The sequence below is a fragment of the Rhinolophus sinicus genome, linkage group LG04 (genome assembly GCF_036562045.2).
Source record: "Rhinolophus sinicus isolate RSC01 linkage group LG04, ASM3656204v1, whole genome shotgun sequence".
NCBI classification, from domain to species: domain Eukaryota; kingdom Metazoa; phylum Chordata; class Mammalia; order Chiroptera; family Rhinolophidae; genus Rhinolophus; species Rhinolophus sinicus.
The window spans coordinates 82,007,568-82,034,165 of record NC_133754.1 but is presented as its reverse complement, the minus strand read 5'-3'; positions in this window follow the sequence as shown (position 1 = coordinate 82,034,165).

Here is a 26,598-nt window from a genome sequence, read left to right as displayed (position 1 = left end):
AGTGAATGTATATTTGAGTGCAAGAAAAGTTTTGAATTTAATTAACTTTTAGAAAGCAGAAAACAGGGTGTAATCACAAATATGAGTGTGGTGCAAAAGTAATTGTGTCGTTTGCAATTATTTTTAACCTTTTAAACCACAATTACATTTGCACCAACCTAATAATATCTATAAACTAATAATACATGCTCAAACAAAGCTTCAAAAATTATAACTACTTAGCAAAAGAAACAGCAAAAATGAAAATAACATTGCATTAATAACTATCAGTCAGAAAAGAAAAATTATACCTGCCTTAATGACTACAACCTTCTAGGTTCAAGATTATTTACCTGTCTTGGCCTCCTGTGGGGCCCAGGGATTCAAAAGCCTCTATCCTCAAGACTCCCCTGGAAATGGGTCAGGATCACCTTTAATTATATTCACTGGGTCACATTTTGAGGGATGATTTATAGTGTAAGGCACAGTAATTCTACTCTGGATACATAAGGTAAGAAAAAAATCCAAAATGCAGACAAAAATTTATGCAGAAGTATATTTATAAATATATTATTTAAAATTTAACACAATATAGGAAATAACAAAATTTCTAACAATAGGAAAATAATTAAATTATGGTATGTAGATTGTTATCTGATCATAAATAACAATTTTAATTGCATTCAAAATTATGATATGTACTAAATACATGGAAATTTGATATAGAATATGATATGTAATCAATAAAATGGAAAGACAGCAAAAATATTTCAAGGGTATCTTTTTTTAATAGTTAGACATTTATCATTTATATCCCGCACACAGTGATAACCTGCCTCCCCCATATACTACCCCTCTGACATCGCATACAGCCATTACATTTCCACTGTCTCTATTTCTAATGCTGTACTCTGCTTCTTATAACCATATATATAATTGTAGTTGACATTCATTGTTGTTCAGCTTCAGCTTCAGGTGTACAGTGCAGTGATCAGGCATCTACATCATCCCTGAGGTGGTCTCCCTAATGAGACAAATGCCCATTGGATACTTAAGGGTATCTTTTATGTAATAGGAATATAAATGACTTATTCTGTTTATATGATGTTTCAATTTCTAGTTTTCTGTGGGCATGAATTATTTTTTAATTTTACAGAAAAGTTAGCATTTTTTTGAATGAGAACTATACATAAAACAAAAATAAAAATTAAAATACAAATTAAGATATATGAGCATGTTTGGTAAAACGTAAAGTCTTACATAAATATGAAATTATAATTATTCATGGAACTTGATTCTGTGAACTAATTCTTTTATTAAACATATACTCAGTATCAGTAGAGAATCATTTTGCTACATTCTTTTAGTGTGGTAGGAAGGAACAAACATTGTTTTATGTGTTAGTTGCCCTTGAGCTGAGAAAGGTGTTTCATACATGGCATAAAAGTTCACTCTCTTATACACAGAAAAGATTGGTACAACCCAGATAAATTTATCAGTGTCTTGTTGTGGATAAAAGGAACCAGACTCAGGAAATATTAACCCAAGTCAAAAGGCAAATAAGATTTTCTGTTGAACTGTGCTTTAAGAGAAACCCAATTCAGTCTAGGCTATGGTTTAAATAAGTGTCACACTCAGTCTCAAAGTTTTCCTGTAATTTTCTTTGAAATTACTCAAATATGGAAAACCTCTCAAAGCAAAGTAAATGAATGGTTTCCTTGTTCTAGAAAGCATATTAAAGGGGAAATCTTTGAGGTTTGTTTAATGGCATGCCTTATGGGGGTGGAGGGACAGGTATAGGATATTAGTTTGTTTGATGAATCCTCACCTACACGGAATGGAACATTTGGTTGTATCTGTCAATTAGTTCAACGTAGACTACTATTAGTTTAGTGCAAAAGTAATTGCATGTTAAAAGGTTAAAAACAGTTGCAAGAATCGCAATTACTTTTGCACCAACCTAATAGAAGCTGTCCTGCTGGAAGATGGTATACCCCAATAGCAAAGGAAAAGAGAGCTATAGTAAATGTCTTTATTATCAACATGTATAGGGATATTATGTGGAGTTATTTTATATAATAACAGTATTTTCTGTTATTTTGTTACCTCTCCCATTTGAGCTTTAGCACATGAGCATCTATAGCTTGTGGGAGGTTTGCTAGAGCAGAATCCAAAAGTAATAGAATCAAAGTTTTGGATTTTTAGAAGTTCCAGATATAAGAAAAAAAAGATAACTTAGAAGAATAGACAGTCGGATATTTCCCTGTCTTCACATCAGAAAAAGTTGCTAAACTAGGTTGGAGTAGGAGTGAGAAAGAGAATCAGAATTCAAAAAGGTGCTTTTCTAGTGGGTCTCATTTGTAGGATGTGAGGGGGCCTGGAATACCATATTGGAGAACTTGAGAGCAAACACGATCTGTTATCCCATTTTTGGTTAGCCTTGGGAAGTGATAAAATCCCACTCTGCTGGGGAAGGCAGGGGAGCATAGGCTAGGAAGGACTGCATGTCATTTTGTGGCAGTAGAGCATTTAAACAGCCTCACAGTATTTCCTTAGGCACCATGGAAAAGCATCTGAATTTTTCTGGTTATCCCAGAAGAATCCCAGAATTGCCTGGAACTTAGAAAGGTTATCAGGTTGGGAGTGAAAGACAATGATTGTGACCTTAGAAGTTCACACAAGGCAATATGCATCCCTCACTTGACACCACTAGGGTCCAACAAGACTAAGACCCAACTTTGCAATGGTGTTACGTCGCCATCTGAAAGAATCACTTGACTCTCTAGAGATCTTCTTCAGCTAAAGAAAAACAAAGTGGCATTACTTGTTTAGTTGAGTTAGTGGCTTGAGACTGTAACTCACAACTACCATGTATAATTCACCAACATCCAGGTAAAGAGCTTTGAACAGTACATAGTCCTGACCATATTTCTGATCACTCTCCAATATATTTCCTAGATTGAGTTCTCTTAATTAATGATATGTAAATATTAGAAAGGGCTCATGAGAACACTGAAATAGACCGTACTAAACAAGTCTTAAAAATATTTTACATAAAAGCAATGTTTTTACAGCATAAAAAGTTTAAAAATAAATAGAATAGAAATGTATTAAAATAAACTTCAAAATACTACAATAGGTATATATACACAAATATACAAGTGTTATAAATTCCCCATTAAAAGTCAAATTAATTTATATTCATAATCCCTTTGCCTGGTATAATTCTATATGAGTAAAAAGAATGCCCTAAAGAAAATAAGTGAGGTTGAAGGAGAGTTTTCTGGGCAAAGGGTCTCCGGAGTGAGGATGAAAATGGCATAGAAACAGGGAATGACACGTGTTTAGTATTTGATAAAGGACAGGAGAGGGATTGTCCAGACATGGCCGGTTTGATGGAGCCAATAAAGTGAGGGACAGTTACATGAGATGAATCTGCAGTGGTAGAGGGGCTGAACTCAGCAAGTGTGGGATTTGTCCTAAAGGCACAGGGAAGCCATTGAAGGGTTTCAAGTAGGGGGTTGAGATAATCACATATGTACTTTAAGAAGAAAGGCCTACCTGCTGTGAGAAGAATGGGATGGAGTAAGGATGATACAGGGCAAACTGATGGAACAGAAATCAGTTCAGAAGCTACTACAGGTGAAGGATAAGAGTCACCTGGACTAATGTGACTTTTATATACACAATCATATACATATACAGAGATGTAATATACACATATAGACATAAGCACTTATATTTCTATATTAACAGTTAGTTTTAGATACCCATGGAATAGTTACAAATGGCCATATATTAAATACCATCATTTATAAAATATAATTTTTTTTTGCAGTTAATCTAACAAGGTACGCAAGAAATACCTTAAGTAGCACACTGTCTTTTGGAATCTTGTGTTTCAAGATGCTCATTTAGCTTCACAGTTTAGAGAGAAGATGGAATTCTTAGTTCTAGTTAAGAGACCATGATTAAGTATTTCAAAGTGTCTTGTGAGTTTGCTGAAATGTCAGCCAGGTTTTGCCCATTTCTCTAATAGAAATGGCAGGACATTTCTTGCAAGGAATGTGAACTGTAGGTCACTGCATGAAAAATCTTTAGTGATGTGGAAAAAGTCTGTCAATGTGTCAAGACCTTTGGGGTCAGTGTAGAAACACTGCATATTGTGAATTCACAGGCGCAAGAACTGGCCACAAAATCTGCCTCAGTGCATAGTGGGTGAGGAAAACCTGACCCACAGTCAAAGTTGTAGGAAAAAGGATAGCTGCTGGGGTCATTTTGCAAATTAGTAGGCTTAAAGTAATTACCTTTTGAAATGACCATAGTTTGCACAAAAGAGAAGATACAAAAGTTGAACACGTTGAAAAACTGCTGTGCCTCTCGTTAGGTCAAGGTAAAGAAAGGAAAAGCAAGTAGTAATTTGGAAAAATCCACACACACATACAAATGTATGTATTCTCCGTTGCTACTGAAAAACATCAGACCCATTATGGTCCAGACTAAACTGTTAATCTATAATCTGTATTTAATACTAAATTCAGTAAAAATGATAGGATTGTAGTTAATGTGTATTTTCTGGCGGGACTGATGGAGGGAAAAATATGGATAACCACAGTTTGTAATAACTAGCTATTACGAGAATTAAAATCAGAGTCATATATCAATCAGTGATGCATATAAAGTGTTCACAGAATGCCGAATGCCTTGTGAAACCTGTGTAGAAATCCTTATATTATTTTCTCCATCGAGAAAGACCTTGGCAGCCAGATACCATTCGTGGTGTATATCTTACAACTAAGAATATACATTTTGAAATGTTCTCAAAACTAGTTGAGCTAAAATGTATATTAAGATTATGTATACTATTTCCTCTGTCAATTGCATATCTACTTCATTCAAGATTATCTATGAATATTTAGAAGTAAGATCAACCTACTATTAAGAGAAGTATTTGAAATTAGCTTTATCCATTTTCACATGCACTTAAGATGCTGACATATATTGTTTTCAGAATTATATGCCTCTCCTTCGTCTTCCTATGAGCAAGTATGATTCAAACTATAACGGCTAGTTGGACTCCTAGATGCTGTTTTTACTCCGGACCCCCCACAGCAGAGACAGTTGGATCCTTTCCACCCTTCTTACCTAGCCTTTTTCAAGGTCTTAGGTTTTATCTCTGTTTTCATGCCTTGGAACCAATTTTGACTTTTGGCTATATTTTAAGAAACCTGATTTTCTTGGGTCAAATACGTGAGCATTAAATATTTCTGTTTGGAACTTACCTTAGAGTCTAGTTCCTAGAATTGGTCATGTCCCTATAGCTTGTATTACATCCTGAATTCAGATACTGAAATTCTAGTACTTTTGCTGTAAGTTCTATAGGGCAATATTTTAAAGATTGGCATCATCTCTTAGTGTGACCAGACCTTCCAGCTATAGGGGTGTTAGATTCCACCAATTAAGAACCTACTTCCTGTCATTTGCATATCTTCTTGAAGCTCTACAAATTTGAAAGTTCCTAGATATTATTACCATTACCATTTCTTGCTATTAGAGACCGTATTTCCCTGAAAATAAGACTGGGTCTTATATTAACTTTTGCTCCAAAAAATGCATTAGGGCTTATTTTCAAGGGATGTCTTATTTTTTCATGTACAACAGACTACATTTATTCAAATACAGTCATGTCATCTGGAACAGAGTCGAAACATACTAAATGCATCTGTCTGGCTGATGATCTTAACTGGGGCTTATTTTCCGGGTAGGTCTTATTTTCGGGGAAACACAGTAATAAATGACTTTGTCTGTTGTGAGAGAAAGTAAAGAGTATCCTTCCCAGGACAAACCATAGAAAAGTCAGCCTATGATTCTAGCTTTATATTCTATCTATGTGGTGACCAAGAAGGTCACATATTCCACGTGGTGTAGTTGCAACAAGGCGGGGCCACCATCTATCGGTTTTAAAGTACCTATAGCAAAACTCCTTGTTGGAATGTATTATAGGGTTTTATTTGACTTTGAAGGCTTGTGTATTAAACTGCTGAGATTATGGAGTTCATATTGCTGTGGGGTAACTTTCCAAATGCACACAGAAAAGAATGTTAATATTCTTACCACGCACACAAAATAATAATCAAGGGGGTGGGAAAACTTTGGGAAGTGACACATATTTCTATGGCTCTGATGGTAGCGACAGTTTCAGGGATATATATGCACCCCACACGCATACAAATTAAATATGTAGAGCTTTTTACATATCTCAAAGTAGTTTTAAAAATAGGAAATTTCTATTGAATCTCTAGATTTTAGGATTATTGAAGGAAAACACTGAGGATGGGTAGTGTCTTGATAAATGAACTAAGAGAGGGAGGTGTATTCCAGGCAGGAAAAAAAAAATAAATATTAGGGCAATTACAGAAAAATAAAGAGTACAACCTGTTTAGAGACAGCGGTTATTTCAGAATTAGTCTCACTTCTACTTTCTCATTGCACTCTGTATCTCTACCATGGCTTTTCCCATGGTTACCTTTGTTAGAACTAATTAGGAATATATCATTTCTTTGTGAACAAGAACATTTTCTTCTTTTGCTCTCTCTATTATCCAATCTATCTTGTGTAAAATAGTTGTCCAATAAACATTTCTAAATTTCATTTATCTAGAATTAAAGAATTTATGATATTTTTCCTAAATGTTTCATTCTTTTTAAAACCATTCTTATTCATATATACATTGCCAGAAACAAAAGAAATCTTACTCTAAGCAAGGCACACAGGACTGCTATATACCTTGTGTAAACAAAATAACTTCAAGCTGTATTTTCCTAAGAAGACATTTTGAATCTCTGAGTACTTATAAACATTTGTTAAAAATATCCCTGGATAAAGTCCTTAAAAAGGCTTATAACATTAACAGCTCTCTGTGATGTACATAAATACACACATTAGTAAAATGTCACAGGTTAGAGTCCTTAAAAATGCTTAAAGTGTAACGGTTCACACAGCATTATGCATAAATATATACATTAGGAAATATCAGAGGATACAATTGTTAAAAACTGCTTATAACATTAACAGGTATTACTGTGAAGTGCATATAACAAAAGAATTACCTAATCCACAAAAGGGTTCATGAACAAGACCTAGGCTCTACCACCATAATGTTGCAGTTTGCAGCAATAGACATTCAAAGAATTCTGTGGTGCTTCACACGCATACACCCTTCTTTGCAACTAACCCAGATGTTATCTGACCTGAAATCAATATACAGAGATTATTGCTACAGAATTCTTTGACCCTGGAATATGTCTTTTTTTTTCCTTTTCCTTTTCATAGTCTATATTTATAGAATCCCTTTAAATGGCTTTGAAGGAGCTAAATTTATTTTCTGTGAAAACAATTCTCTCTCCTTTTTCTCTGAAGTTCTACAGAATGGAAATGTGTGTGTAAGTAAGCTTTTTGCTTACATTGCCAAAGAAGGACTTCCCAATGATACCATTTATCCAGGACATAAGTGAGTTGGCCAAAGAGCACCTGAAATTTATCAGGTCTTGAATCAATATACACAGGACTTTAAAACTCAAGATATACTAAAAATTGATATTCAGACTGTCCAACACGGCTCTAGACTAGCTGTCTAATTCCTAGAACATCTGTAGAGCAAGCAACTGGCGATGGGAGACAACTGAAAATGTTTTCAATCAGTGATAGATTAGTTGGAAACCAGAAGGCCTGTTACAAGGCAAAAAGCCTTGTGGTAAAGCTTTACAAGAGGTAACATGAAAATTCAGACAGGTGGGGGCGTTCAGTGTCTGCCCTCTCTGAGAATATTTTCTATCAACAAATAATATTGACTCCAAGGAAACTTGGCAGTAAGAAAACGGGGTTCTTAAGAGCAGAGAGTCTGGTCTTCTCTCTGATCCAGACACCAGTATTTCATACTCATGTTAATAATATATTCTATCACCCACGGAGGAGAAGCCTGATAGTAAGACGCCGCTATGGTGATATGGTCTGAATGTCTGTCCCTCCTGCTACCTACCGCCATTCATATCTTGAAACCTAACCCTTATGGTGATGTTCTTAGGACATAGGGCCTTTGGGAGATGACTGTGCTCATAAATGGAATTAGTGCCTTTGAAAAGTGGTTAGAGAAAGCTCCCTTGTCTCTTCTACTATGTGAGGACACAGCAAAGTGATAGTCTGTGAACCAGGAAGTGGGCTCTCACCTGATACCAAATCTGCTGGCATCTTGATGGAGGACTTTCCAGCCCCAGAACTGTGAGAACTAAATTTGTTACTTATAAGCCACCCAGTTTATGCTACTCTGTTACAACTACTCTGAATGGACTGATGAATGCCCATTATCGGGACTTTCTGATGGCTCCTCATTGACTCCCGAAAAGCTCAAAACTTAGCATGATAAGCTGGGCCCTTCACATTTTAATCCTGTATTGTCAGATTGACCTCCAATGTCTGCCTTCCATCTAGCTCCCAACGACTCTAAACTTTTCACGTTTCTAGGCGTATGTGTTTTTTTAAGCTTCCTTTGTATATGTACTTTCTCTTGCCAGGAATGGCCTGTCACCAGGTGAACTCCTGCTTATTCTTCAAGATACGTATGCCTTTCCTCTTCAGCCTTCTCAGATGACCAGATAGTTACAGCACACTTCAGAATGTTGCTATTTCTGTGGGAAGGTGTTTCTAGGGGCAGTTAGACTCGTAGATCCTTCAGAAAGCAACTTTTCACATAGAAGCCCAGTCTGCAACTGTCGAATAAAGTAATGAGGGCCGTAATATCACATCACTCTGAAGAAAATTGCTTGTTATACATTTGAGAACATCTTTTTTCTTTGTAATATGTATACCAGATTTACTAGATTTAATGGAAATACTCTTTCCTTTGTTTCTTTTTTCTTTAGTGCATTTGAATCATAATTCTTAATGTGTGTTCAATTCCAAATTAAATAACTGCTGATAAATATGAGTGGAAGTAACTGATACCTGAAAAATGTGAAATAATTAAATAATGATATGAGAATATTTTCCTTTTTTTTTTTTTTGGACTTCCTAATAAAGATCAAGTTTTGTTGGGAATAAAAATTTTCAGTTCTACTTCTAGATGTTATTTACCTTAGCACATAATTTTCTATTGTGATTTTGCAATAATAGCACATGGAAAAACAAAAATGATTAGATTATTAGAACCTTGGTAACCAAGCTATAAAATAGTTGATGAAATTGAAGGATGTTCTTAAACTACGTAATCTAGAGGTTGTTTATGCAGGAGCCCTTAGTTTTTGAGTAACTTTGGCTGCCATCTAAAGAATCATTGTTATCACTAATATTTTCTTTATTTGCTATGTAACCAAGTTCCCCAGGTTTCCTTGTTACTGGCTGCTTTTATTTTTTAGGAAAGAGGATTAGGTTCATTATTTGATTTCAGCATATTTAAGATTTATCAAAAAGCCTGCACTGTATGACTAAAGTAGGTAGTTTTTAATCCAGGACCTCATAGCTCATTATTATAAATAATGTCCCCAGAGTAATACTTTTCCTGCTAATATGTCCAATGTACAGAACCTGATTTGATGATTTAAGTATAGGCATAACTAGCTTTGTTCTTCCCTTTTTGATCAGAGCACAGTGGCTATAGTAATAAAAACAGATTTCTATATTTCCCCAAAACCTCTGAACACAGAACAAGTACATCCATGTTTGATCTTGTCAACAACACACAAGGCTAAAAATGGAGGTGATACTGGGGAACAGAAGGGAGTGTGAGAGATTGGGAGAGAGAGGGAATTTATTCCAAAGATTCTATTAATAAAGAAGCTCATTGATATAGTCAATAAACACTTACTTGGTTCCTAGCATTGAACCATGAGTTCATGAGTTTTGGGGGTATGGCCCAAAAGTAGTGGTTAGAATAGTGATTTTTGCTCTCAATAATCTTTTCAACTAAATGGAAAGCTAAATAACCATGTATATTATGACCTCATAAAAAAGTCCCAGAAGTCTTTATATATATATATATATATATATATATATATATATATATATATATATATATGTATGTATATGTATATGTATATGTATATGTATATATATATATGGTGTTAATAATGTTGATATTTATGCTATGCATTCCAGTTTTCTTTCTTTAAGGCTCTCTCCCATCCTAGGAGAGATTTCGTGATTCTTCATAAAATAAAGATTCCTCATATTTAAAAATTTAGGTTCAGAGCATTTTTACCTCCACATGCTAGTCTTTATTTCAGTTTTGTTGCCCCCACAACTGATGGAATGTGTGTGTCATCCATTTAGGTTCTCATTTCAATTATTCAGCCTGATGTTTCAGCACTTCTCAGCCTCTTATCTCTGTTTCCCTCCAATTAAATTTTGATTTCAACTTCTCAGTACTGATTTCCCCATCCCTAGGATCTTTACTTTGCATGAAGTTCTAGAAGCATTCTTTTCTATTCTGGTTGGTTTGCTTTTTGGGTAGTTTCTAGACAATGATCCTAAGCAAACACATTTAATTGCTTTTCCAAATGCCTAAAGAAAAAAAAAGTGCGAGCATTATGTATGACATACAAAATCTCTCTCAGCTTTGCCCCAATCTATTTTTCCAAATATTTTTGCATTTCTTCAGACACATTAAATAATTTAACCATTTTCAAGCATATCTTTTCATATTTAGTGCAGTCAATTCTCATTATTTTGGTAACGTTCTACAAAGTTGCCAAGAACCCTAATTAGTGAATACTGAACCGTTTGCTTCAAGGAGAAATACAGGATTAACCTCCTGCAAACTTCTGCTCACAGTAGTTTTGTTAATTGATTAATATGTAACTTATGTGTATTTCTGTTTAAAGACATCTCATGTAATATGTATTGTTGGTTCATTAACATGAAATTCACGAGTAGCAGTGCTATAACACATGGCCAAACAAAGCTTAGCTAATAACGTATTTTTTCTGTAAAGCACACCACAGCCTCTTGTACTTACTTAGAAACACTACAAAGCACTTCAGCACTGTGCTTGGGGGCCATTTTAAATGGCACAATCACCAACAAAAATCTCAAAAATGAGAAGCGTGGCACTAAAAATATGTCACTATGAAAAGGACACTTGTTTACAGTGTGACAGCTAAAACAAGAAGGCACAATGTCGCTTGTTTGACCTCAGCTGGGAATATACACGTCCTACAACTCAAATTTTTCACCGCTCTGCTCACGTCCTTGAATAACTGTGAAAGCACTGCTAGTATTAATTTTGGAGTTACAAATACACTTCTACCAGTAGATGAATTTACAAATACCAAATTCACCAATGATAAGAGTTGACTGTACTTCTAAGTAAGGTATAAGCAAAAAGTTGCAAATGGACTGAAAAATATTGTAGTTTTGGCAGAAGTTGTGAAATTCTTATACATTGGAGTATTCCAACATTTATTCTCACCTCAGGGGAAAGATGATGGCCAGCATATATTGAATTCTTATGTACCAGGTTCTGTACAAAGCACTTACATATGTTAATTCATTTAAGCTGAACCCCAGTCATGAGTTGTGGAAGGAAAGTCATGTCACAGTGTATGTACAGGGAAGAACAAGTTATTTGCTAGCCAAGCAGCTGCCTCACATGTGAACTGAATAGGAAATATGAGTCAGGGCAGAGGGAAGCATAACCTCAGTGTGCATGTGGAGCAGACAGTGACAAAAAACCTGTTCACAAGGCCAAACTTACTCTCATGTTTTAAACTCAAGAATTATGACTAGAACCTTGAGTTGAATATGGCAAAAATGTTACTTCTTGGCAAAAGAATCACATGCTCTGAGTTTTTAAGAAAGGATTGCCTCTAAGAAGTCTACCTTATATATTAGCTAAAGGTCAGCGTCCAAGAAAATAAAAGTTAATCTTTTGTAACTTTGTTTTTTTGTCCCTTGTTTTCATATTTTCCCTCCATTTTCTCAGGAACTCCATGGGGTAGCACATTCTTTCCCATGTCAGGCATTCATTCATTTACATGGAACAAAACAAGTGCAAAACTTTTAATTATATCTTAGCTAGAATTTTTCTGAGAAATTTTAAGTATAGGCCTGGTCTTACACCCTTCACCAAGTACGCAAGGAAAATTAAATCATTAAATGGAATACCAATGTTTTTAAAATAGGACCTTTTAAAGACAACTTGAAATGGAATGTTTTATTAACTAGACATAGTCAAGTAGTCAAAAATATTTCTCCTAGAAACTCATTTCTTTTTTGACTGTTATCATGTAGGCTAACTTTCTTTTGACCTCTGATGTGTAATAGTTTCATATCTCAAAACTCACAGGCAGGTCATACTCTTGCATTACAAGCTCTCTATTTCATCTTCACACCATTGCTGCTTTCTTCATTCAAGAAAGTCATTATACTCTTGACATTATTTTGTCAGGTGTGTTATTGTAAACCACCTAATTACATTAACAAATCTATGTAAAAAGGGGTGAGGAGGACAGTTCTTTTAATTAACAAGTTGCTTTTCTACCCCCAAATAATGGAACTACCTTGAAAGCAAATTTAAATTAACAGCTCTAAATAGGTGAGCTATAAAATGCTTCGATACAAAAAGGAAGAGAAGGAAGTAGTAAAAACAATGAGTATCATTTTCAAAGGAACATTCTATATATGTCTGTCACTTGTAGTAAAGCTCTTCCAGATACTGAAAATACTTAATCCAGCACAGCAAACAGAGGTAAGGACTTAAAGATAGAAAGGTGGAGGGGAGGGGGGTTTAAAAATGATCCAAACCTGATCCATTTCTGTTTTACCTATTAGTCTCAGATTTTTCCCCGACATTTTCCATTACTCTACATTTTGTGTGTCACTTCCTCTGTCATTCTCTGTAGAAAGTTTCCATAAAGAAATGTTACAACTGGTGGATAATAGTATTAGTGCCTCCCAATTCCTGATATCTATCTTCTTTATTCCTCTTTATTCAATTGAGTTGTTCCGTTTTCAGGATTTTTGTTTCATTTTATATTTTTTCCCTAATTGATCACAAAAAATATCTGCTTTATTAACTATAAAAAATAACAAATCTCAGAATACACATATGTCATGACAGCTAATTCATTCCTGTATTCACCAGTAAATATTAAGGAATGCCTAATGTATTTCAGAAACTTGTAATTTCCATTTAGACTAAAACAAGCAGGTGCCTGGCTCTTGTGATGTTTACTCTCTAGTGGAGGAGAGATACACATCAAGACAGTCACACAGAGAGCATTGGTGCAAACTGGGGCAAGCACAATGAAGGAAGAAACCGGGTTGTATACGCACAAAAATCACAGTGAAAAAAAAACAAACAAAAAAAACCAACAACCGTGGGGTCACAAATGGTTTTCCTGAGGAAGTACAACTTGAACTAAAATCTCACTGCTGGAAAGGGATGTAGTAGACTCATAACGTATAGGAAGCATATGAAAAGACCCCACAAAAGGATGAATGAGAAAGTTTGGGGAAGTGAGAGGACTGGGAGGCTGAAGGAAGCCAAAGGGAAGATGGAGCTGACTGGGGTGAAGTGGCTAGGTGTTAGACACCTGTGAGCCCTCCTCTGGGAGCTGCCCAATGCAGTGCAAAGCCAGAGAGTTTCAAGCTGAGAGGCAGTGAATGGCGGGCCCCTATTTGCCCTTTTGCAAAGTTAACTCTCACAAAAATCACTTGATATATAAATCAGTAAATATAAGAATTACAAGCTTCAGGATGTGAGAATAGTTTTACTTTTGATATCATAGAAATAGATTTTACTACATCCTTTAATATTCATTTTGTTCCCGTACTAAACATTATTTGCTGTGTTATTTTTGAAATGTATTATTCAACATATAACGTTTCATGATATAGCTAATTTGAATAATTTAAGCAGATTATATCCTCTCTATATAGGAAAAATCATGATGATCTGATGTAAAAGAGAATACTTTTTTTTTAACTTATAATTACTCCTTTATTGTTGATAACACACCAATTTCCTAAGAGGTGCTTGAGTAAGCCCTTGGGACTTCATTGTCTTAGTGCATTGGGTGGTTTCCCACCACTTCTGTGGGGAAAGAGGACCACGTGATCTACTTGCATTCCTCTTTCTTTGTTTGGCTAACCTCCTCTGTTGGCTTGGTTATTCTTTCTGTGATATGTCCTTGAACAGTTTTCTGAGTCTGTAATTGCTCCTTATGAATTTTCCACTCATAAGTGCTTACTGTCTTTTGGGCCTCTTCCTGAAACAGCTGTACCTTATTCCAAATGAATTGCCTTTCAGAGTAGCATGCAGATAAGGGCTCAAACACTGTGGCACATCTAATATTGAAAAATAATGTATTTAGGCAAGTAATATTATTGATAGCAAAATAAGAGGTATGACTCTCTATAAATTTATTGCTTCTCTGAATAGCCATTTAGTTTTGTGACCTCTGATGTGCTTAGTATACATTTGACTATCTCTGGAACAACCCATATCCTTTTTACCACCCACAAGTAAAAAGCGAGAAATAGTTTTATCTCCACCTTATTCTTCCCATGGTTACCCTTCATTCATATATTTTAATCATAGGCCCAATACTATATTCCATGTATTATTTATTAGATTAATAAATGGTCAGTTATTGAGTATTGACAGTTAATTGATAATCAAACAATTAGCCCTGTGCAAGGTGCTGGGGTTACAAAAGAGAAAATAATATGGCCCTTTCCTTCTGAGACTTCTTGGTGCTGTGGGGAGAATTTCCTTTAAACAACTAATCACTACAACATGATAAATCCCTTATGGGAGCTGGGTGCAAAATGTCACTGGAGTATAGAAACAAAAACGATCTGGGAGATTATGAATTATAAAATGAATACAATTTTTCTAGATTAGATAGGGCACTACCTATCTTTAAGTATTTCCAGAGATAATCTAACTCTGATCTGATCAAAGTTTTTATAAAGCAGGTAATGGTTTACATTTTCTCAAAGCTCAGAGAAGTTAGTTATAATTTTTATTATACCATTGTGCTTTAATACTACCTTTTATGTCAGAATAAACCCCCGTTTCCTGAAAATATCCTATGGCTCACAGTTACTTTTCTGAAGTCAGTCATTCCTGGAGTCCCAGTACTTGGTGGCTCATTATTGGGCATATTATGTTCAATAATGACACATGAGATGACAAATGTGAGGATTCTTCTTCTTCTTCTTTTTTTTTTAACTTGTCACATCACTTAAAGCCTGATTAGACATTCTTATCAAAATACGTACTAATAAGACAGCTGTGCTTTTCTTTTGTTTTTTCAAACCTAGCTAGTATTTTATTTGCAATAAAGAAACTGAAGGGCCATCAAAGTTGTGTAGAGCATCTGCCTCCAAAATTAGTGTCATGTACAGGAATTTAATTCTCAGTAATTCTCATCTATTTAGGAACCTGGAAATGCATGTGATTTTTAAGTCTATAGGTGAGTTAACTATGCACATCTAGTTCCATTCTATCACCTTATATCAAGTGTGTGAGCACCATTTTCCAAATGGCAAAGACATGGTAATAACCTAGGACTTATGCATGGTAATGAATCATATCACAGGGCTCAGTCTGTCTAAAAAGGTACTAAGAACACTCTATGCCTGCTAAGAAGCATATGGAGAAACATGACATATGATCTGGTTTATACAAGCACAACTTAAAATTTTAATGTAGTCAAGAGCAGGTGGGATTTCTATAAATAATGAGCCCGACTAGATTTCATCATCTCAATTGGGATTGAGTCACATTTTATCATTTAAGTTTTTCTCAGTCTCTTGGACGGTAGGAAAAAGCATTAACCATATTTTCTTCATCCCTGTGTTTCTAGAGGCATCTTTGCCCTATTTTCCACAAAATGTAAGTAATTCATGTGTGAAGTTGGATATGTGTATGTGAAAACCAACTGTGTGTTAGGATAGTTAAAGGAGCTTAAATTCATTTTAACAGGAGGCAATAAACTGGGGAAAGACACCTCCTCCCACCCTATCAATGTCTATCTTTATCTGAGTCTAGAGGGTATTTTCTCATATGATCTATAGTTTATCAGATGGTTAGTAAGTTGCCTGACTTTTATCCCTGTGTCTCCTAAGACTGAAAACACTGCTGTTTTCCTTCACTAACTGTAAAGCAGTTTTATTCTAGAGACATATTTTAATGTGCTCTGATCCAAACAATGAGCAAAGTTTCTGGTTCACTAACAATTGCATTTTGCAAGGCTGTATCTAAGTAGACGACTATGAAGTTGAATCTTCATTCCCTCGAGTTTAGTAGTCCAAAAAACCAAAAATTATTAGAGTGCAATGAAACATGTCTTAAATTTTTGAGTACAGAATATGCATTGCTTTATGTAGCAGAAAAGGCAAAATATGCTATAAGTTAAAAAGACAATATTTGTAATATTTATAGTACTCTTGATCCTTTATAGTATTCTATAATAAAGTTCCTTTACCAAATGAACAAGTGTAAAATGGATCTTGTCACTTAGAAACAAGTACATTGCTATTCTAGGAGATTTATTTGTTCACATATTATATATTCTACATACGTCTACACGATGTATAAAAAATGTAAACTAATGAATATCCTTTGAAAACTAATAAAATATCCTTCAAAATACTAGTAAAGTGCATATCCAGTTTAGCTTACTAATATCCATTACAATGCTTTTGAAAATATTAAATACTTCATGTTAAGTCCCAAGACCCGTATTTTAAAATTTAGTTATCAATGTCCATTGATTCATTCAAACAATATCTATTAACTAACAGCTCTACACCAAGCAGTGGGGTTGCAACTATGACCATATCAGACATAATTCCTTCCCCCTCAGGGAGATAGATTACACTTTAGAGCAGAAGACAGACAATAAACGAGCAACAACAAATAAATATCTAAAGTATAAATTATGATAAGTAACATGAAAGAAAGAAATTCATCGCCATCCAGATGAAAATATTTTGGGTCCACAGGTCTGTGTAAAAGAGGTCTCAGGATGGATGGACCATTATGGGCTTGGTTCTGAAGTTAGGGATGGGTTTTTTCAATGCTGACTGGACAAATCAACTACCCTTCCGATATGGGACATAATGCTTTTTAAATAGGGAATATAGCCCTTACATAGAAACACTTTAATGTACTTTGTGAAATCAGTCTACATTTTCTGACTAGAACAGTGATAAGAAAATTATTATATCTTGTGGGCAATGCAGTTTTCATTTTACAAAGCACTCAAGAGGCTTTGATGTGATTTTGTGTCTCCAAATAAAGTTAATTATATATATTTTGACAATTCTGCATGTTTCCTTCAAATAACTAGAGATGCAAAATTAACTCATTTTTTCACACATTTTGGGGACTAAAAGAAGGCTGGAAATCACTGGTATAACCTTAATATGGTTAGAATATTATGTGAAATATAAACTTTAATTTACAAATATCACATCAGATTGAAAAAGACTATCATTCTTTTCCTTGGTTTTCTGGTTTAGAAAACAATATCTATTAGATACAAAATTAGTAAATATATATTATATTTGAATTTAAACTGATAAAAATAAATATGTACTGATAAGATAAAATGTATTCAAGCTATACTAAATAGATAACCATTAGTGTCAGGACTCTCTTTTGCACTTTGTGACTACTGCTTCTCAGAGACTTAAATATTAAGCACATTGATTTAGGAACTTTATGTGGTAGGTACTCAGTAAGTTCAGACATTTCTTCTACAATATTTCTCTGAAGGTAATTATAAATAACAGATGAACATAAAAATGTGCTGTCATGGTGTTCTTATTTTTTTATGATCAGCATTTCATTTAAAATGTTTTGTTTATTGTATAATAAACTTATTCTCTAAACTAATATAAAGAACTTATTAGTAATGCATAAAAGCATAGTAGACATTGACTTTGGAAATATTTGGAATGTATTTAATAGCCCAGTTTTAGAAACGCTTTAAAATTGTTTTATCTAACGCATTTGCATTTCTTTTTCATTTACTTTGCACATACCTATAGCTCTTCTGTCTTACTAACTCCAACTTGTACTTCATGAGTAGAAATTTGAGATAAAATTGAGTTTACTGATCCCATTTTGAGGTAAATACACAGGACCAGGAGTCTGAATTTCCTCCGTTTATAATCAGATTGCAATCTAAGACACAGGAGCAGCTCACACTGTGCTCCTTCTGTACATCGCAGCCATAATAGGAAGGTGCCAAATGTCCTAATGACTCCACTTTTCATTTCTGGGAGGAAGTCTCAACTTCAATATAACGGTCCCTTTTCCATCTCGATGCTCATGTGGAGACTAAAAACAGGTTGAAAAGAAATATCGTATGCAGCTACATAAAAATCTCTCATTGAAATGAAATTTTCTAGTTTTTAGTTAAATGAGAGCATAAAGAAACTATTGCTAAGAGGAGCCCATCTACCTGCAAATGCAATATCAAGTCATTTTAGTAGCCTAGCAATACTTAGACCCATTATTTAAATTTCATTAGCCCATTGCTGTAACACTTTTACAAATCATGTTGTATATAAATGCACTTCAATTACAATGGTAAACATTACTGAAAATAGAATAAAAGTCAATATAATTTCAAAATATAGTGCTAAGCTTTTCCTTAAATGTCCTATATTTTTTCATTCTGCCCACTCTTTGGGGAAAATTAAATATCAAAACATTCATAAATAGGATGTCCAGCTTCAAGAACCGCTTAAGCAAATAATTGTTTTCCTTGAACTTTTTCTCATTCTTGAAACTTTTTTTTTTTTTTTTTAATTGGTGAAAGAAAAGGGGAAAGAGCGTGGAGAATAGGAGAAATGGAGAAGTATTACAGCTATAGCAGCAGCTCCAAAGGACTCCCGTCTGGGAATGAATTGTTCCTTGGAGTTACAGTGTTGTAGGTGTCAACTGCAAAATAAGCTTAGCACAGGGTAATAGTTAATTCACGTAACTGATTTTATTTCCTCATAGAAAACTGTATTCTCTTTCTGTACAATTAAATCAAAGGGAGAGTTCAGTTTAGGGAAAGTTCAATTTAGACAATTTGAACATGACGTAATGATCAGTTATGGTTACCTTTGGGTCCACGGAGCTTATTATGTTTTAATGACTTTGTTTCTTTTTATACGGTTATTTGTAAATTATATAGTCAGTGTTCGTACTCCAAAGTGAGTTCCCAATTATGTTCTAAAACAATGATATTGTAATTAAGGAAGAAAAAAATAAACCCAGTCAAGATACCCATATCATCTTTAGTATATTTTGACAAAGTAAAACTTAAAAAAATTCTGTGCAGAACAATGAAACAAATTGACAAAAAAAGTCCCACAAAAAGATTTCCTTTTTGATGTCCCTTGTTAATATTTTTATGGACCTATTAAGTTTAAGAGATTTTTAATGCAGCAGGCTTTGTTATTAGGGACGTGTGTGTGTGTGTGTGTGTGTGTGTGTGTGTGAAATATATATGTACACAATATATTTACACAATATACATTTCAGTCTTTATTACGGCGGGAACAATAAAATAACAGACTGCAATGCATTGGCATCACAAAGAAAATGTAATAAATGACTTTATAACTGTAGTAAAAGTTGCATGAGTACCAGCAGCTGTACCAGAGATGCTGCTACAGAGCACTTTATGACCTAATGGCACTCTGTGGGCTGATGATATTATGTGTGTGTGTAATGCCAGCAGTTTTCAAGGCCTAGATTTCAATTCGATAAATAATTGAAAGCATTTTTAGACTTTCCATAAAATGTTTAATAAGAGATCAAACCCTCCCTCCCTGTAGTGGAAAATTAAGTAGTTTTTATGGGAGTATTTTATGATGAAATTCTAACTACTAAGTGTGGAAAAAGTGGTGTTAAGCATAGTGGTTGAAAATAAAGAATGGTTCAAAGAGTTTATATTGTCTAAAATTTGATTAACAGTTTCTTAGACTTAAATTTTCCTTCTTTCCTTAAGCTTTGGCTTTTTGCTATTGAAGTTTGCATAAAATATCATAATTTATTGAACTAAATAAGTAGAGTATGGCATTGTTGTGGAGCAATATGAATATGCCAGAATGTAAAAGGACAGGAGAACTGCAGTGAGTCAGTGTTCTGAAAAGACAGAATGGATAATCCTGTATGGTAAATATGCAATTCACCACGGATTCTTTATGCTGTTAAAGAAAAAAAAAAAAAAGAGAATGATTTTCTCATCTCATTCACAGAACAGATGAGATGTGAAATGAGTGCTCTCTGAGTGGATGAAAATTTCATATAATGCACAATCTGGGAGATTGGGATTTTATTTAAATAGGGAAAAAAAATTTCCCCTTGGAGAAATTTTAATAGTAATTCCTGCTACCACATATGACTTTTTTTCCCCTGTTTTAAGAGGAATGAATACACAACTTTTGCTCGTTTGTTAAATGCTTTCCTCCTTCATTTTATTTGGCTGTTCAGAGCCTGAAGGGAATTCATGTATACACTACAGCAATTGAAGTGAGGTTACTAATCAATTATTACAAACATTGGCTGTCAATTTCTCCATATGGCACATATTCTTGGTTAATCAAATATACATCATTAGTCGACTGTCTTCCTAATGTGATATGAAAAGATTAAAATTATATAAAACAGTGAAATCTCTCTAAGACAAACATGTCTAAAACTGTCTCTTGAGAATTGTTTAACAGAAAATAGCAAAAAATTCAACTAACAAACATAAAAAGAAAAACATTTTAAGGTTAGACGATTTATGGTAAACATCACCTCCCCAACTTGGGAACAACAATTTCTGCTAATCTAGGTGGACATTTATGCCTTATTGAGCAGTCACAAGTAGAAAACTCTTCATCTTTTTTGCTTTATGTTTATAATAGCTAATTTGCTCTGATGATAGCATATACTCTGGGAAACAGAGATGTTACTATTTAGCATCAGGATGAAAAATGTAAATGGCAGGTAAACTCTTCTCAAGATATCTTAATGAAAGGAGCAAGAAGTTTGAGAGCATGAGATGGTTCTATCATCTGCATCAAATAAGGGAAAGATCAGGACTCTAGGTCTGAATGTTAACTCTGCTACTCAGTAGCTATGATTTTATTTTTATTTTTATTTCTATGGGTCTGTATTTAAATGAATTTAATCGTAGGACTGAAGGGATGCTCACGCAAGTTATTGAATTGACAGCACATAGCTTAGAAAAAAGCCAATCCCAATATTTCATAAATGTTGCTTGCTTCTCATTTTGCTTTCTTTCTTCCTGTCCCTTTATTACCTTTTACTGATACCTCACTAGGATTCAAAATTCTAGAAATTATGAGATATTTCATCGGTGCTCAGTTTCGTAGCGTGTTTATTTTGCACATATTTGCCCATCTCTATTGTGTACATTTTAATAGTATAACTTATGCCATCCCAAATTTTCTTTTGTACAGAGATGGCAACAAAATTGTTAGAGGAAAAAAGAAAACTGTACTTTTCCCAACATTGTCTGGGTGAGAGCAGTCTCCGTAACTGGACACTGTGGCCTTATATTCTATCCTGATTAAAACTCGTATTGCTCCCATCCTTCCTCCTGTAGTCTTGAAGGGGATGGTAAAGTCAATTTCTTCACCACCCAGGTTTAGAACCAATGTAGAAATGAAAATGGGAGTCAGATAGATGGCAGAAATTTACCTTCGTTACTTGCCAATGTTAGCTTGGCGAATGTAACTTGGATGAATGGCAAAAGTGGGCTGCCTAATATGGAACGTTAAACTAAGATAGAGTTTCCCAGCTGGTCAGAGGTTGTGCTAGATATCCCCAAGCTTTCCCTGCAGTGGTAGATGCTGTGGCTAAAAAACTAAGCAGGGTAGAGTAACACAGAATCAGATTCTTCTCCTAAAACAAAGTGGAGGAAAAGAACCAAAAAACACTCGGGATCTTCTAACTTCACCAAATAAGCTGCTCTTTCTTTCATGGAGAGGAAGGAGTAAAAGAACTGGGAAAGATTCAAATGGACTTTCTGCTACCTTCCAGAGATGGATTAAGTTTTTTTAAATATATATATATTTTTGTTTTCTTTGATATCCTGTTTCTTCAATGATGGTTCGCCACCACTTTCCACAGACTTTCATTAACCTGCCTCTGAACTTGGCCCAGGTGTTGATATAATTTCTGGACTGGAGTGCTGCCTTTTCTATTTTTTTTTCTTTTCTTTCTTTCATAGTAACATACACTATAATATTACACTTTATGGTGATAACGACATACTCATTGATTTCACGTTCAGTGAGTCCTGGGCCGGCTGAAACTATTCACTGTTCAAACATTTTTTTACATCTATTCATTTTAGAGATGGATAATCCCTTTGAACAATCTGTTCCTCACACCAGCACAAAAACAGGGCGACACTATTACTTTCCTGCCTGGTTCCCCTTTCATAGGGAACCCTATGTATTGCCTTCTGTTAGAGGCCTTATTCCCCAAAATTTTCAGGCTGTTCTCTTAGGTCACAGGCAAAAATAGCACACCCATCTTCAATTGCTATGACACCTTCAAACTTATCCACTAAATTTTGAAAACTCGATGCTGATCTTCCCGAACTCTTCTCAAATATGTATAAATTTTCTGTAAATACTTTGTAGAGCGGTCCCAACTAGAAAGTATATTTTCCCTGTTTCTTTAAATATTAGTCACTTTTTAAAACTTTAGAACCCTGCATTTGGGATCCCTCTGAATGAATAATTTTGCTCTGCTCTCTAAGGATTATGTTAAATTTCTTGGAGCCCTAGTTACCTTTATCAGGTAAGAACTAAACCATCTCCTCTTTTTCAATTCCCTATTCAGAAATCTGGCTTCCTCTTTTCCCTATCCAGTCTGAACCTCAAGATTATTATTTCTTTCCCAACCCCATTTATTGAATAGATTGCCTTCATCTCATTGTATATTCTTGTCTCCTTTGTAATAGAAAACGACTATATTGGTATGGTTTATTTCTGGGTTGTCTATTCTTTTCCATTAATCTGTGTATCTGTCTTTATGCCAGTGCCATGCTGTTTTGATTAACATAGCCTTGTAGTATAGTTTGAGATCAGGTATTGTGATACCTCCCACTTTGTGTGAGGGCTATTCAGGTTCTTTTATGATTCCATATAAATTTTAGGATTATTTGTTCTAGTTCTGTGAAAAATGTAATTGCTTATTGTGATAAGGATTGCGTCGACTCTATAAATTGTTTTGGGTAGTATGGACATTTTAATTGTATTAATTCTTCCTATCCATGAGCAAAGTATACACTTCCATTTATTTGTATTTTCTTCAATTTCTTTCTTCAGTGTTTTATAATTTTCTGAGTACAAGTCTTTCACCTCCTTCATTAAATTTAATCCTAAATTTTTTATTAATATTTGTTTTTTTGATGCAGTTGTAAATGGGATTGTTTTCTTAATTTTTCTTTCTGATAGTTCTTTATCATTTAAAAATGCAACTGACATGTGCAAAAAAAAAAAAAGAAACTGGATCACCTTCTTACCCTATATATAATAAACTCAAAATGAATCAAAGACTTAAATGTAAGACCTAAAACTATAAAAGTCCTAGAATAATACATAGGCAGTAAACTTTAACATTGCTCCTACTAATATTTTTCCTGATATATCTCATTGAGCAAGGGGAACAAAAGAAATAATAAATAAATGGGACTAGATCACTAAATCTTACCATTTGACAACATGGCTGGACCTAGAGGGTATTATGCTAAGTGAGATAAGTCAGACAGAGAAAGACAAATACCATATGATCTCACTTACATGTGGAATCTAAGAACAAAATGAAGGAACAAACAAAACAAAAACAAAATCATACATACAGAGAACAAACTGATGGTTGCCAGAGGAGACAGGGATTGAGGGGCTGGGTAAAAAAGGGAAAGGGATGAAGAAATATAAATTGGTAGTTACAAAATAGTCATGGGGATGTAAAGTACAGCATAGAGACTATGGTCAGTAATGTAATAACTATTACGGTATCAGGTGGGTACTAGATTAATCGGAGGGATCACTTTGTAAATTATATGAATGTCTAACCACTATACTGTTCACCTATACCTAACATAAAATAATATTGAATGCCAACTATAATTGAAAAATAAAAATAATTTAAAAACATTTCTTTATTGCCCTGTAAGTTTCCAACATTTCTTCTAAGAAAATTCTCATCTTCCTGTTTAATCATTGTCTTCTTTTAATTGGTTTTCATATTACCAGCAGATCCAGTTCCTCTTTGATTTCCTAAGGAAACCTGAATCTTAGTGGTACAATGTTTGAGCAACAGCTTTTTAAAAATAACTTTTTTGGCCTTTGGGTTTATAGTAAATTTATTGAATTATTTAGTCTCATTAGTTCAAAAAATGGCATATATATTTTCTTTATAATGAGTTACTGTTTTCAGTTTTTTAATTGAGATATGATTTCCATAAAATTAAAGGTACAATTCTTAAAAGTAAACTTTTGGTGAATTTGGAAAAGGTACTTATGTAACCCACACCTGAAACAGAATATAAAGTATTTCCATCACCCCAGGATGTCTACTGTGCCACTTTCTGGTCAGTCTCCAACCCGCTGAAATGAACTACTGGTTCTGACTTATATCACATTAGCTTTGCTTTTTTGTAAACGTCAAATAAAAGGAATCAAGCAATATGTACTCTTTCATGTTTACTCTACTTTGTTCAACGTGTATTTGTCAGTCTCGCATGTATTTTGTTCTCCCCTTCCCTTCCCTTCCCTTTCCTTCCTTTCCTTTCCTTTTTCTTCCCTTCCCTTCCCTTCCCTTCCCTTCCCTTCCCTTCCCTTCCCTTCCCTTCCCTTCCCTTCCCTTCCGGTCCCTTCTTTTCCCTGCCCTGCCCTGCCCTGCCTTTCCCTGCCCTGCCCTGCCTTTCCCTGCCCTGCCCTGCCTTTCCCTGCCCTGCCCTGCCTTTCCCTGCCCTGCCTTTCCCTGCCCTGCCCTGCCTTTCCCTGCCCTGCCTTTCCCTGCCCTGCCTTTCCCTGCCCTGCCCTGCCTTTCCCTGCCCTGCCCCCTGCCCTGCCCTGCCTTTCCCTGCCCTGCCTTGCCCTGCCCTGCCCTGCCCTGCCTTTCCCTGCCCTGCCCTGCCTTTCCCTGCCCTGCCCTGCCCTGCCCTGCCTTTCCCTGCCCTGCCCTGCCTTTCCCTGCCCTGCCCTGCCTTTCCCTGCCCTGCCCTGCCTTTCCCTGCCCTGCCTTTCCCTGCCCTGCCCTGCCCTGCCCTGCCTTTCCCTGCCCTGCCCTGCCCTGCCCTGCCTTTCCCTGCCCTGCCCTGCCCTGCCTTTCCCTGCCCTGCCCTGCCTTTCCCTGCCCTGCCCTGCCTTTCCCTGCCCTGCCTTTCCCTGCCCTGCCCTGCCCTGCCTTTCCCTGCCCTGCCCTGCCCTGCCTTTCCCTGCCCTGCCCTGCCCTGCCTTTCCCTGCCCTGCCCTGCCTTTCCCTGCCCTGCCTTTCCCTGCCCTGCCCTGCCTTTCCCTGCCCTGCCCTGCCCTGCCCTGCCTTTCCCTGCCCTGCCCTGCCCTGCCTTTCCCTGCCCTGCCCTGCCTTTCCCTGCCCTGCCTTTCCCTGCCTTTCCCTGCCCTGCCTTGCCCTGCCTTTCCCTGCCCTGCCCTGCCTTTCCCTGCCCTGCCCTGCCCTGCCCTGCCTTTCCCTGCCCTGCCCTGCCTTTCCCTGCCCTGCCCTGCCTTTCCCTGCCTTTCCCTTCCTGTAGTATTCTCTCAGATTTCTGTATTTGTAGATTTTATGAAGATTTTCTTTGAAATTCTGAGGAAAGTCTGTTCCAGTGCCAATTTGCTGAGAGTTTTTAAATCATAAATGGTTGTTGAATTTCATCAAATGTTTTCAGGCATTTGTTGACACAAATCACATAATTTTCTTCCATATAATGTAATGCATTGCTTTGAGCAATATGTAACTATTTTCATGATGTAGATTATTTTGAAAACATTTTTGCATTTGATTTGAGACTTTTCATATGGAATTTTACTTCTATGTTTGTGAATATTGTTGTTTTTTTCTTATAACGTCCTTGTCAGATTTTCGTGTAAGAGTTACACTGATCTCATAAAATGAGTTGGGGATATTTTTTTTCTATTTTTTTTCAAGAAGTATTTATAGGTTCTGTTTTCTTTCTTCATAAAATATTTGCTAAAATTAAACAGTAAAGCTATCTACACATGTAGTTTTGTTTGGTGGAAATTATTTATAAATTCAATATCTTTTTATTATAGGGTAATTAAGATTTTGTATTTCTTCTAGTCTGTTTTGGTAATATGTGCTTTTGTTTGACTTAGTTGTTTTTATCAAAGTTGTTAAATTTACTGGCAAAAAGTTTACTTATAACATTCCCTTATTAATGTTTTCACATACATAGGGTTTGAAGTGCTGTATTTTCTTCCATTCCCAGTACTGGAATCTGGAAGAACTATAATCACAAATACAATCAGCGCAAACAAAACACACACACACACACACACACACACACACACACACACACACACACACACACACACACACACCACACCCCCCCACACCTGAAA